Source organism: Thamnophis elegans, chromosome 1 (genome assembly GCF_009769535.1).
Source record: "Thamnophis elegans isolate rThaEle1 chromosome 1, rThaEle1.pri, whole genome shotgun sequence".
Lineage (NCBI taxonomy): Eukaryota > Metazoa > Chordata > Lepidosauria > Squamata > Colubridae > Thamnophis > Thamnophis elegans.
The window spans coordinates 65,755,993-65,768,397 of record NC_045541.1 but is presented as its reverse complement, the minus strand read 5'-3'; positions in this window follow the sequence as shown (position 1 = coordinate 65,768,397).

Below are 12,405 nucleotides of genomic sequence, written 5' to 3'. Positions count from 1 at the left end.
GAACAAGCAGGCTGTTGAACAAAGGCTAGCTTTCCTAAACACAAGGCCATTCTAGACTCCGTAGTAAACAGGTATCAACTCTTTCATTAAAACAAGACTATTTGGCCATGCTCAAACTAGGTTTGCTTTGATTTTGGGAAGGTTCAAAGGCAGCTAATTCTGGAAGCAATATGTCCCAACAGTTCTCCAGCTACATACCATAAAAAGAAACAAAATACAATATTTGAAGTACAGAGTGGTACTCATACCCTAAACAGTAGAGATGCTGCCTTGGGATTTGGTTCTCCTTTAAAAGAAAACATGGTGCAGTTGCACAAGTCAGGAATAATTCTGGGAGGCCCTACAGCTCTGGAGAGGTTCCCCCCCCCCAAAGTAGAGAAATGGCATTGATGAGATACTGGAGGAACCTTGGTGCTCTCTGAATTTGGTTGCTTGCTTGCTTGCAGATGCTCATTGGTGATATCATCTAGGTACCATCATTAGCGCACTGATCATACCACCTATTATCTATTAACCTCTAAAAGCAAAAAAACTCAGAGATCATCAAGGATTCTACATTCCAACCCTGAGCTACATACAGTTTCTTGGATATTAGATTAAAAAATGTCTTGCATCTTCTTTTCTCCCTTCCTTTGAGCCAACTTCTTTTGCTTCCGCTGCTTCTGCTCAAAACCTAGACACATTGTGATTGCAGACAGGTTAGTTCACGATCTCTCAACCTTGACAATTTTAAGTGGGTAGACTTCAACTCCCAGAATTCCCAGCCAGGTTGAGAAATATTGGGCTAGTTACAGTGGTGGGATTCAGCCAGTTCGCACCACTTCAGGAGAATCGGTGGTTACATTTCTGAGCAGTTGGTGAACTGGTTGTTGGAAGAATCATTAGGGCAGAGGACCGGTTGTTAATTATTTGAATCCCACCATTGGCTAGTTATAACAGAATATGCTACAGATCAGAAAAAGAAATAGAATCCCCCTTCTCTCTTTTTTCAATCAATCCCTTAGCCAGGACATGTGAGTGGTAACCCAAAGACAATCTGACAGGGGGACTAAAATACCATTGGAAGAGAAGCTTTCAGTATAATTGGAGGTTTTGGATATTGTTGATGAGGCAATTCCATTTCCTTCAGGAAAGGCAGCCACAAAGCCACAGAAATGAGGCAGCAGTGAAGATTCATTTTGGCTGTAATAGCCAAGCAACAGCTTCCAGCCAGGGGCATGGACAAGTTGACCTGAAACAGTTAAACTCTTCAGTTTAATCCACTTTTTAACCATCCTTTAGAACAGGATGAGATCTTTTAATTCATATACACAATAAATATATGGTACCAAAGAAACATTCAGGGATTTACAAGCAACATTAATAACTGGTAATTGTAAATCATCCTTTCATTGTAAAATCAACACAGAAAATATTACTATTGTTGCTAAGGTTATGGTCATTGTTATTGAATGATTAGTCTTATTAATGCTTCACAGACAATATGCCCCATGTGGCTCATGGTTTAAAGTCTGACACAGAGAAAGAATGGAAGAATGGAAAGGGAGCAAGGATTTCATGAGTAAAAACTTCCTTTCTTCCAAAGTTATGAATATCAGAAACTATTCCACAGAAATAAAGGTAGTCCTTGATGTATGACAACTGAGCCCAAAACCTCTGTAGCTAAGCAAAACAGTTGTTAAGTGAGTTTTGCCCCATTTTAGAAACTTTCTTGCCATGTTTGTTATCTTAACCACTGCAGTTGTTAAATTAAACACACGAATGTTAAGTGAATCTGACTTTTCCATTGATCTTGCTTATCAGAAGGTCACAAAGGTGGACATGGCCCAGGGACATCGCAACCATCATAAATATTGCCATGTGTCCGATTTTGATCATGTGACTATGGGGATGCTGCAATGCTCATAGGTGTGAAAAATGGTTATATGTCATTTTTTTCAGTGCCATGGTAACTTCAAGTGGTCACTAAACAAATGGTTGTAAGTCAGGGACTACCTGTACTGGAAGGCAGTTTTGCACACATAGGGAGCTGTTAGATACTATAGGACAGGGGTGTCAAACACACATCATCACAGCAGCATCAAATGACGTATTGGGACTTTCCCCCCCTTCATTAAATCAGGCATGGGCGTGGCCAGTGCATGATGCATCTGGCCTGTGGACCGGGAGTTTGACAGCCCTGCCATAGGACTACTGAGGGTAGAAAACCTGTATTTCAACTTAGATATGATATTGAGCATATTGAAGCAATTGAGTAACTGGCAGTCTTGGAAGGAATTAAAAGATAGATTTACAGTGGGACCCAGACAGTGGTGGGATTCACTTACCTTCCCTACAGATTCATAAGATGTGAGTGGACACACCACGTTTGCACATGTGCACCACCTTCTGCGCATGCCCAGTGCTCACACATTACATCGGGGTGAGTGGGCAGAGCTACTGATTCACCCAAACCAGAGAGAACCAGCTAAATCCCACCTCTGAACCCAGAGCTAAGTCTGTTAGAACAAGAAGCCTTCTTCCTTGGTTCTTCTCTTTCTAGAATTATTCTTATCATGTGTTCTGAATGATAAATAGGCGATTGGTATCTAGGACACTCTTTCTTGGCTGGAAGGGAGCCATCCTGTCTGCCTGGAACTGGCAGCTGGCTGGAGATGCCTGGTCACTGACACAAACCTATCAGCACATCAAAGGGCCCTGTGAGCATCTATTTCCTGCTTTCCTGTTGCAACCCTTTAGAATTAGATGATGTCAGAGAAGTGGGGGAAGGGAAAGAAGGGAACGGGATTAGTCTAGGGCACTTCCGAGGCATTTGTGGGCTTTGCAGTCCAAATGTAATTTTCTGATCACAGGACTGTACCGATATTTTCCTCCTATCTGGCTGTTTCCAATTTCTACTGAAGGATTCAGAAAGCACAGGATATATATACAGAGGCCAGCCCAGGTGTTTAGGCTTTCCAGTTGAGGAGGACCACATGAGTCAGATGCCAATTTTCAAAATACAAGTGGAAACAATTTCTGTGGGTGACTTCTGTGTTACTCATGATCTATTTGAATTCCATATTTGGAAGGGCATAACCCCAGAATGTTTGCGCTGGGTCCTTTGTTTATTCCACTCCTTAGGCATGCACTGATTGGGCAACACAATGATCAAATTTCTGCTTGCTTCTCCTTATCATTTTTGATTTAAAAAAAAAGGATTAGTATAAGAATATAGGAAGTGTCTTTCACTGAGTCACAGAACTCTGGTTTCTTTAGTTCAGTTTTCTCTGTGGTTCCAGGCAGAAATCTTTCCAGCCCTTCCCAGAGAGATGTAATACTAGGTTTTGCTTCTAATTAGATTGTATTATGATCCTAAGAATGTTAACTCAGCTTTACCGTGTTTAATGATGAGAATTGTGGCAAAATATATATTTCTCTTTTTTATCGGTTATTTTTCTTTGTATATTGTTGATTATATATTTGATTTCATATGTGGTTAGACATATATGAACTTGTGGGATTGTTGTTTTGTTTCCTGCATTTATATTTACCTTTTCTTCAACATTTCATATCCTTTCCCATTTTATCTTCAAAAGACTCTGTGGTCAAACTATTAGTGCAAGTTTATACCCAACAATATCCATGGTTTTGAAATCATACTTCGATTTATTATGACCATGATGCTCCCATAGAATACAATGAGAGTCATACTGATCCCATCAGAGAAAAAAAATATTGAAAATTCACAGCTGGATAAAATTTATATTAGGACTGGTCAAACTGTCAGCAAATCATTAACAAGAATTCCACAACCTCTCCTCTCACTGGTTTGTGATATTTTGTTTGAAGCCACTGAATATATTGCTTAGTGCAGTGAATTTTGGAGATATTTCTTCCTGTTTATCCTATAGTTTCTTAGTAGTTTCCATTTCCTCAAAATTCACACCTATGAATTCTATGTCAGTACTTTGATATAAGAATCAATTACCTGTCCTCTTAAACAGGATCAGATTGTGCATGGGTTGAGCCCACTATGCCATTATGTAAATGGTAATGAAGTAGCTTTAGACATTCTACTTCTGCTAATTTGTGTTTTCCTTTGGTGATATATTTTCCTCCATCCCCCTCAGCTAATCAGGAGATTGTCTAGCCTACATGTTAATGATGCATAAGAGTGGATTGCATTTCCTTTGGGTTTAGGTTTTGATCTTACCAGGCCTAGCAATGCGTGGAATTGTGGTTCTCCAGCATTAAACGTTTTCTTCTGTGTGGTTAATATCTGTGACAAATGCCTTTCGTTCTGCCCTCTAGTTGATATAGCAGAGCAGTGGGCAAATAAAGTTACCGGTACCTCTTTGCATGCAGAGTTGTAAGCAAAGAATTTATTATACACATCAAAATATCACAGAGTAGTCATATTTTTAGGGCTAAAATGTATTTTATTAACTTGACTATGCTGTAGAATTGGAGCCATATTGAGTTGGCAGCATGTTCAATGCCAGAAAATATTTTTATACATACTATTACTTATACATATTTAGCTACCTATAATGTGCCATATTGAGTACCTGTTTTTAAACATGTATTTAAACTGGCAATGATTGTGGATTTTATCCAACTGGTACTGAACATTTTGTTCTGAGGCATAACAATATCCAGCAGATACGAGAACTTCTCTGTGGTATCTCTGTTCCGTGATGTTGTGCATGTGTCGCCATGCTCAGCCAGAGATCTAGGATGGCATGTGCATGTGTGAGAGAAGCCCTCAACTCATTTTTTGCTATTCCCCATGTGACCTTTTCTGGAGTCATCCCCACTGCTTCCTTCTATCCTTTTCATTGTTGCTTTTATAAAAATTACATCTTCTTCCCTTGGGAGAAGACCTTGTTCCTGTGCCATTGCTCCAGAGGAATGAGATTTTGGGGTGGGAGAGCTTTTACGGGATTAGGGAAAGGTAGCACCTGCTCTCACAAAAAGGGAGGGAAGGATATTTCTATCCTAGGCAAAGCTAACAGATGGTGCCATCCTGATTTCAAAAAATGATAGCCACAAGTTGAAAACAAATAAGGACAATGCAAAACATGGGGATTATTAGAGGAACCGTTGATTCTGGGTATAATTTCAGTAGGTATTTGGGGCTTCTGGAACCTCTAAATCCAAAATTATTCCACAGGTAGTCCTCGGCTTACGACCACAACTAAGTTCAAAATTTGATTGCTAAGCAAAACATTTGCTAAGTGAGTTTTGTCCCATTTTACGGCCTTTCCTGGCACAGTTGTTAAATGAATTATTGCAGCTGCTAAGTTAGTAATACAGTTGTTAAGTGAATCTGGCTTCCCCATTGACTTTGCGTGTCAGAAGGTTGCAAAAATCACATGATCCCGGGACATTTCAACTGTCATAAATATGAGTCAGATGCCAAGTGTCTGAATTTTGAACATGTGACCATGGGGATGCTGCAACAGTCATAAGTGTGAAAAATGGTTGTAAGTCACTTTTTTCAGTGCTGTTGTAACTTCGAATGGTCATTAAATGGCCTGTTGTAAGTCGAGGATTAGCTGTAGTTTCTATGGAAAAGATATAATTAAGGCTGTAAAAACAACACAGGTATTAACATTGGCAGAATAAATTGAATGTAGCTAATATTATTACCTCCATGAGAGATGAGCATGGCCCATCCAAAAATGGTATTAATTAAAGCAAACGTTATTTGCTTAATTCAGTTTATCCTCGGTTGACAACTGTTTCATAGAATTATCTATGGTCCATAACCTCTCTTCAGTTTTCCTAGACTGGGAATGACTTCACCAGCCATTTTGGGGTGCAGAGGAGTCTTGCTTCATATAAGTACATTAGAGGAAGTACAGTATTTTGCGTGGTTTTCTTCCATTCTTTGAAATGACACTGTACAAGAAAGTCATTTGCTGTGGAGGAAAGAAGTATCTGTCAGCCTCTGCTTCGCTGCTGCTTTTCGGCTGCCATTGAAATGGGGAGGGGGGCATGGTATTGGGAGGGGAATCATTATGTACTGGAGGATTGTTATTAGAGCTGTCCTGGACCATCTATCTGCGCCATTGGAAGAAGGGAGTTCCCGCCAAGACCAACTGTCCGCATTCCAGCCTGATGATGTTTTTGAAGACATCTCCCACCTGACGGTTGGGTGAATTATTATTGGATTATGAAATGGGGTGCCAAGGGGAGGGGATTGAATTATACATATATCTATTGCTTTCGCGCCTTTTTTTACTCAGACTCAGCTTTGCTTTGCTTCTCATCGTTTGTAATTATTAAAGTACACTTAATTCTAAAGCATGGAGTTGAGTGGGTTCTTTCTTGGATTATTAAACGAAGGAGCACCTGACAGTATCTTTGCTTTAATGAATGTTTTTTTAAATAAAATTTTTTATTTTCAAACAAACACAAACATACAAAACATATAACATAGAAACCTCTTCAACTGCATACAGTGTGTCGATGGTTACAAGGTTCTTTCTGCGTCCTTTCCATAGTCATCACTTGAGCTTTATCAAAATTCACATATTGTCAATCAAATATCTTTGTATAATTATTATTATACTTCATTTGTTTGATTATCACTATTGTTTCTCCATTTTAAACAAGGTATTCTAATATGTATCCATTTATATTATAATGATTCATTATATCATCTTCAATATATCCAATAATAAAGAATTTTTATTCCTATTCTAAATCATTCTATTATTTTAGCATTGATAACATTATCTAATAATTTTCAGTTCCATGGTTTTTTCATTATTAGTATCATCAATAATATACATGTATACAAATTGTTATAATTGTTAAACATCCATTAAGCATAGCTATTATACATCCTTTTTATATGAAACATATTAAATTTGAAGTAAATTTATATTATGGCATGTCATTACATCATCCTGAAATCATCCAATGATAGTACATCTTTATATTCTATTCTATATAATTATTTATCTTTTATAAAAAGGTTATTCAATATCATCTCCATCATCCTCACTTACAGTTTGTATAAAATTTCATATTATCAATCTAGTATATATAATGCTTTATTATCATTATTAATCATTTATTTGACTATAGCTATTATTACTTTGGCTTATACATAGTACTCAAAATTTAACTACATTTAACTAAATTTTATTGTGACATTTCATTTCATCATCCTGTATCCTTCCAGAAATAGTGCAGTCCAATATCTCTTGCCATTTGTAGAATTTGTATTCTAAGTGTTTTCTTGATAAGTCTTATGTGGACTTCTCTTGACACTTGTTATTCATTGCATATCTTATAAAGATTCGAAACCCTCCATCTGTTCCTTTCATCAGCTTTACTTTTGTTATCGCTGGTGCTTCTGCCGAATTACACTCATTGTTTCTACCAAATTTTCTCCCCTTTCTTCATCTATATTTTGACATCTGAAATAGAGTTCCAGTTCATCGATCTCTCCTTTCCGTATTTTACACTTATCATTTCCCTCCACTCTCGATTTGCTGACAGTGTCGACAATTTTCTTATCACTTTCATATATCTCTGTGATTTTTGAACTCTGTCCTCAAATTTCATCGTTGTTTTATAAGTATTCTCAACTCTTCCCTCCGTACTTTCTGTTTTTGATCTATAATTTCATGTCTCCTTTCAATTCTCTCTGTGATTATTAAGACTTTTTGAATTTCTAGCATAATTCTTTGCAATGTTACTCCCTATTTTTTCTTCATATTGGGCCATTTTTCCAGGTTATAAACACTGCCACTAACACATCCAAGGTTTTTTGCTAGGTTTCAAACAAATTCAGTAAAGTTTTTCAGGTCAAAGCTTTCTCTTTCCTTCAAAGAAACACCTGTATAACAAGACGTTTTCTGCTGACCCTTTCAGTAACCAAAGCCAATAGCTTTGTATTATCAGATATTGCCAAGCGTTTAGCCTCTAGATGGCAGTGTTACATCCTTTCTCTCTGTTTTTGCCTTTCATTCTAAGTTCCAACTTCAGAAGAGAAGAAAAAAATGTTTAAAGTTACAATCCAGCCGAGCCTTGCGAGGAAAAGAAACTTTTAATCCACAAATACAAAAAATGGAAAAAGTATAGAGGAAGAAGGGAAAAAAAAAGACCAGTCCAATTTAAAAGTAAGAGGCATTTGTAAAAAGTCCATCCATAGAAAACAAACAAAATTAAAGTGAAAAGATAACACGATAGTTTCTAAACTAGGGTTAATTCGCCGCTTATTTCCTTCTGTCTTCAATTTTATTTTAACTCTAAGTCTTTTGGGTTTTCTCTTCTCTAATAATAAGGATTTTTTCTCACCATTTTGACACACTGTCTCTCCTGTTCTGCTTCCATTTCAGGGGACTGTCCCAACCTTCTGCAGCCATTTTGGCTGCTTCTCTTGTAACCGGCAAAAAGAGCTTTCTCCTGGATCAATCAGGGACTTTGCAATGTCCCTGAGATCAACAGGACATGCTCTTCCAAAAGGACCATCCAGCAACAGATATCGACAGCAATCCTGGAGCCCCAAGATTGTATGTCGTGTCATTGTGACGTCAAGAACCACCTCGCTTTAATGAATGTTAACCTCTCTCCCGTTCTTGGTATAGAGTATGGGATGGGTGATAGGTTTTTGTGCCCTGCAGTTTTCATTCCTAACATAGTTTAGTTTTGAAAGGGATGGTACCATTCAACATTATTTATATTGCCAGTGTTTAAACCCTATTTCATTGCATACTCAATGAATGGATGTGGTTTGGGTGATGTAGTGGTTCAGCTGGTTTCTAAAATGCATAATATTTGTCAGAATTTGTCCATGTGAAATATTTTTAACCTAAACTGTGATTCAATACACAATGAAACAGTGCGATGGAAAATTAGAGCAAGTTGAGTTGGCAGAGAAAAGGTTTGAGTTCAGTTCCTCATTTTGTTGTGTGCAATTTTGGATAAATGCTAACTGAAAGGTCCTTCCATTTGCACAGGCAAGATATCCAAAGAACATTGATTCCAGGTTAAGCTGTCTCAGCTTCTCCTTGTTAGGGAATGGCTATGAAATGTTGTGTAGCCACCTTTAGACACAAGCTTGGCTGCTACTGGAATGAGACTTTAGGACATTTTTTACATTTGCAAATTATTTTTATTCTTTCTCAGAGCAAATGAACTATATACAGTGGTATGTCAGATATTTAGGGTATACTGGTGGGATTTCTGTCTTCTTATCTCATCAACTTCCTGTCTGATTCTGCTTTGGGTGCATCAGTTGCTTTATCTTATGTAGTCCATCAAGATTTCAAGCATTTTTATGGACCTGACCTGGCTTAACTTGGACTACATGTCCAAGTGTACAAGTGGATTACATCTTTGGTGTTTCTCTGACTTTACCACTTCAGTCCTTATCTGGGTTTTTCCCCCTAAGCTGTGTATTAAGATCCTATTACTAGGCCTAGAGTCTAGGGACTTATTGGCTATCTTGTGCCAGAAAACCCCAATCTTTTTGAATTACACAGAGTATTTTGAGACCATATTGTGGGCACAGTCACAAAATGGCTTTCATTTGGTTATGACCAGTTACAAAACATATAAAGAAAACTCTGGATTACAGCTCTCTATAATTTCATTTTCTAAGAATACCTCAAAAGAACTTGAAAGGCCTGGAGGCATTCCGGAATTAAGGTTATGCTTGTGGCTAGTTCTTTGCTTGATAACATTCTAGCTTCCCAATTAGCTTTTCAAATTAAAAATGCTCGTGAATCAGGAGAGATATTGAACGTTTTGAGAGATTGTCCTCCAGAGGTTGATGCCCAGACCCAAGCACTGTCCTGATCAAGGTTATTGATATTGAAGACTATCAAGGTTTCTATGGCTTTCAGACTTCTTTGCCGATTGATAGTCTTTATATAGTGATTCCCGACATAGAAGCTGCTGTGATAGAAATTCTCTGTTACAAAGCTCTTAAGGCAGGGCACAATGGTGGGGGTGGGTAGTAATTGTGGTAACAATCAATATGCCCACTCAGGTAATCGACAAAGAGCTATTTGAAGTTCCTCATTGGTGCGTCTTGAAATCACATCTTGGAAATCACACTTTGGAAACTGCCTGTTTCTATCCTAGGTATACCCTTCCCTCTATTCTCTTTTGAGTTAAGAAACTTTATGCAGAATTTTTAAAAAAGAGCAGAGAAGGGGGGGGGGAATAGCAAACACGAATAGCTTAGAAATAGCAAGAATGGAGAAATTAAAAGCATGAGTTAAAAAAAGGAAGAGAAATACAGTACATAAATATCTATTTTATACAACACTATTAATTGTATCTATCCATAAACTGACCCATGGATTACTTTTTGTTTTTAAACTTCTTTCTTCTCTTTTTTCAGCATCTTCCCAACTCCATTCAATCAGTTTCGTAGTTTTCTCCTTCGCTCAGCTCATTCATCCTTCCTTCCTATATTTGTTTTGAATTCAATCCTCATTCATGCTATATGAGGAAAGCCCTTTTGTGTTCAGGTCATGTTCATCACTCACTTACTCTTGAATCTTTTTGCTTTATTATGCTTCTGAAGTACCCTATTCTCATTGCATTCAATTTGTTTTTATATTCCTTCTAACATAGCCGGCTTTCACCACAGCAGAGGTACGGACTTACATACAGCCATTTTTTCCTTTCCACAATAGACCAGAAAACTATTTACTACCTTTCTCTCAGCTTTCCGTCTGCACACTTCAAAATTTCCCATCTGTTTTTTTCATTTTTAGTAAACATTCTTCCAAGAATATTCTTCAGTCACCTGCTCTAATTTTTCACCATTTGCTATACGCATAATTTGCCATTGTTCACTCCATCTTCTCTGTCAAGCACCATTCCCTTGCTCTTTGTCACATGATTCTCCAGTGGCAAAATTCCGCATTCCACATACTCTACAGTATATCTAATATTTGCTGTACATTATTTTGCTTCTCCAACACCGCAAGCTATCATCTGCATAAAAAAAATCATCCTTTCACATCCTCATCCTACACATCATTATGGTTACTACAACCATTACTTATGTGTTATCCATAAATATATTAATCAAGCAAGAGGACACCATGCATTAGTTCAGTCTCTGTTCAGTGTTAAAATGCTTGATAATAGATTGTAAACGTATCATATGTTCTTGTGTATGGTTTGTTTCTATCATATCCTTTTTTCCCTGTATTCTTAGAACATTAGAACTTCCTTGTCATCATTCCTCCCGAGTAATAACATGTACAACATTGCCTATGATTCCCCTCTTCAACTTATAAATGCCATTTTCAAATTCTGTTAGCAGATCTACACTTCAATTTCATCTTAAATAAATTCATAATGTACATTTTTAATTCCTTGGGCCTGCCTCCTTGTTCGGCCCTCTTCATACCCACCCTCAAACTCATGTCTTGCATTCTCATCAGACTTTGCACTTTCTCAGGCCTCTTTAATTTTAACCAGTCCTTGGTCTCTTTTAACATTCTGCAACTATTCATCTCTCTTTATGTACATATTATACAGTGGCTTTCTTTTATCATGTTTGCAACTATTATTCTCTTATATGCATTACTTCTCATCCTCTTTTCATTATTCATTCAAGCATCCTCTTTCACTGTTCCCATTACATTAGTATAACTACACATATTTCTTTTCACTTTATTTCATGTCCTCTTTCTTTAATGGCTCTTTTCCTTTCCTTCTGTTGGGAGGAAAATAATTATACCTTCTGATTTTTTTCCCATACAGAATGCAGTCATTTTACTTTCATTCTAGTTTTTTTAATTCCTTTCCTTTTCTTCCATTTCATTCCCCTCAATATTCCCTACTAGACATGCTTATTGCAAATAACCATATTCAAAACTAATATCTTTTTCTATGTAGATAACTACCAGATACCATTCTAATTAAGTAACTAATAGCATAATATTTTTCCCTAGGACACATTCATTTACAATATTCACAATTTTTCACAATTCATTTCTGCTTTGGCTATTATGATAATTTACTAAGTCATAACATGCAGTAATAACCAACTTATGGAGGCATCCTATCATACTCCCTTATAACAACAAAGATAGCACTAATTATTTCTGACCTAAATTTTAGCCCTATCATTCATAATGTAACCCTTCGTTTCCTTGCATGTATTCTACAACTTTATTTCACAAGATCAGATTATTTCCTTAACTTTCGAAGCCTCACAACTCCTTAACAAATCTAAGTGGCTCACAAATAAAATAATAATAATTTATATAAAAAGAACACCATTGAACAGAAGAACAAACACCTAATCTTAAATTAGGAAGAATTAATTTCTTTCTTCCATTTTATTCATGAATTCATGCTCTATACCATTTGTCCTCTTACTTCCCAACTTTCAGTCTTCCATATGTCTGTCATCAGCAGTATAGATATTGACTT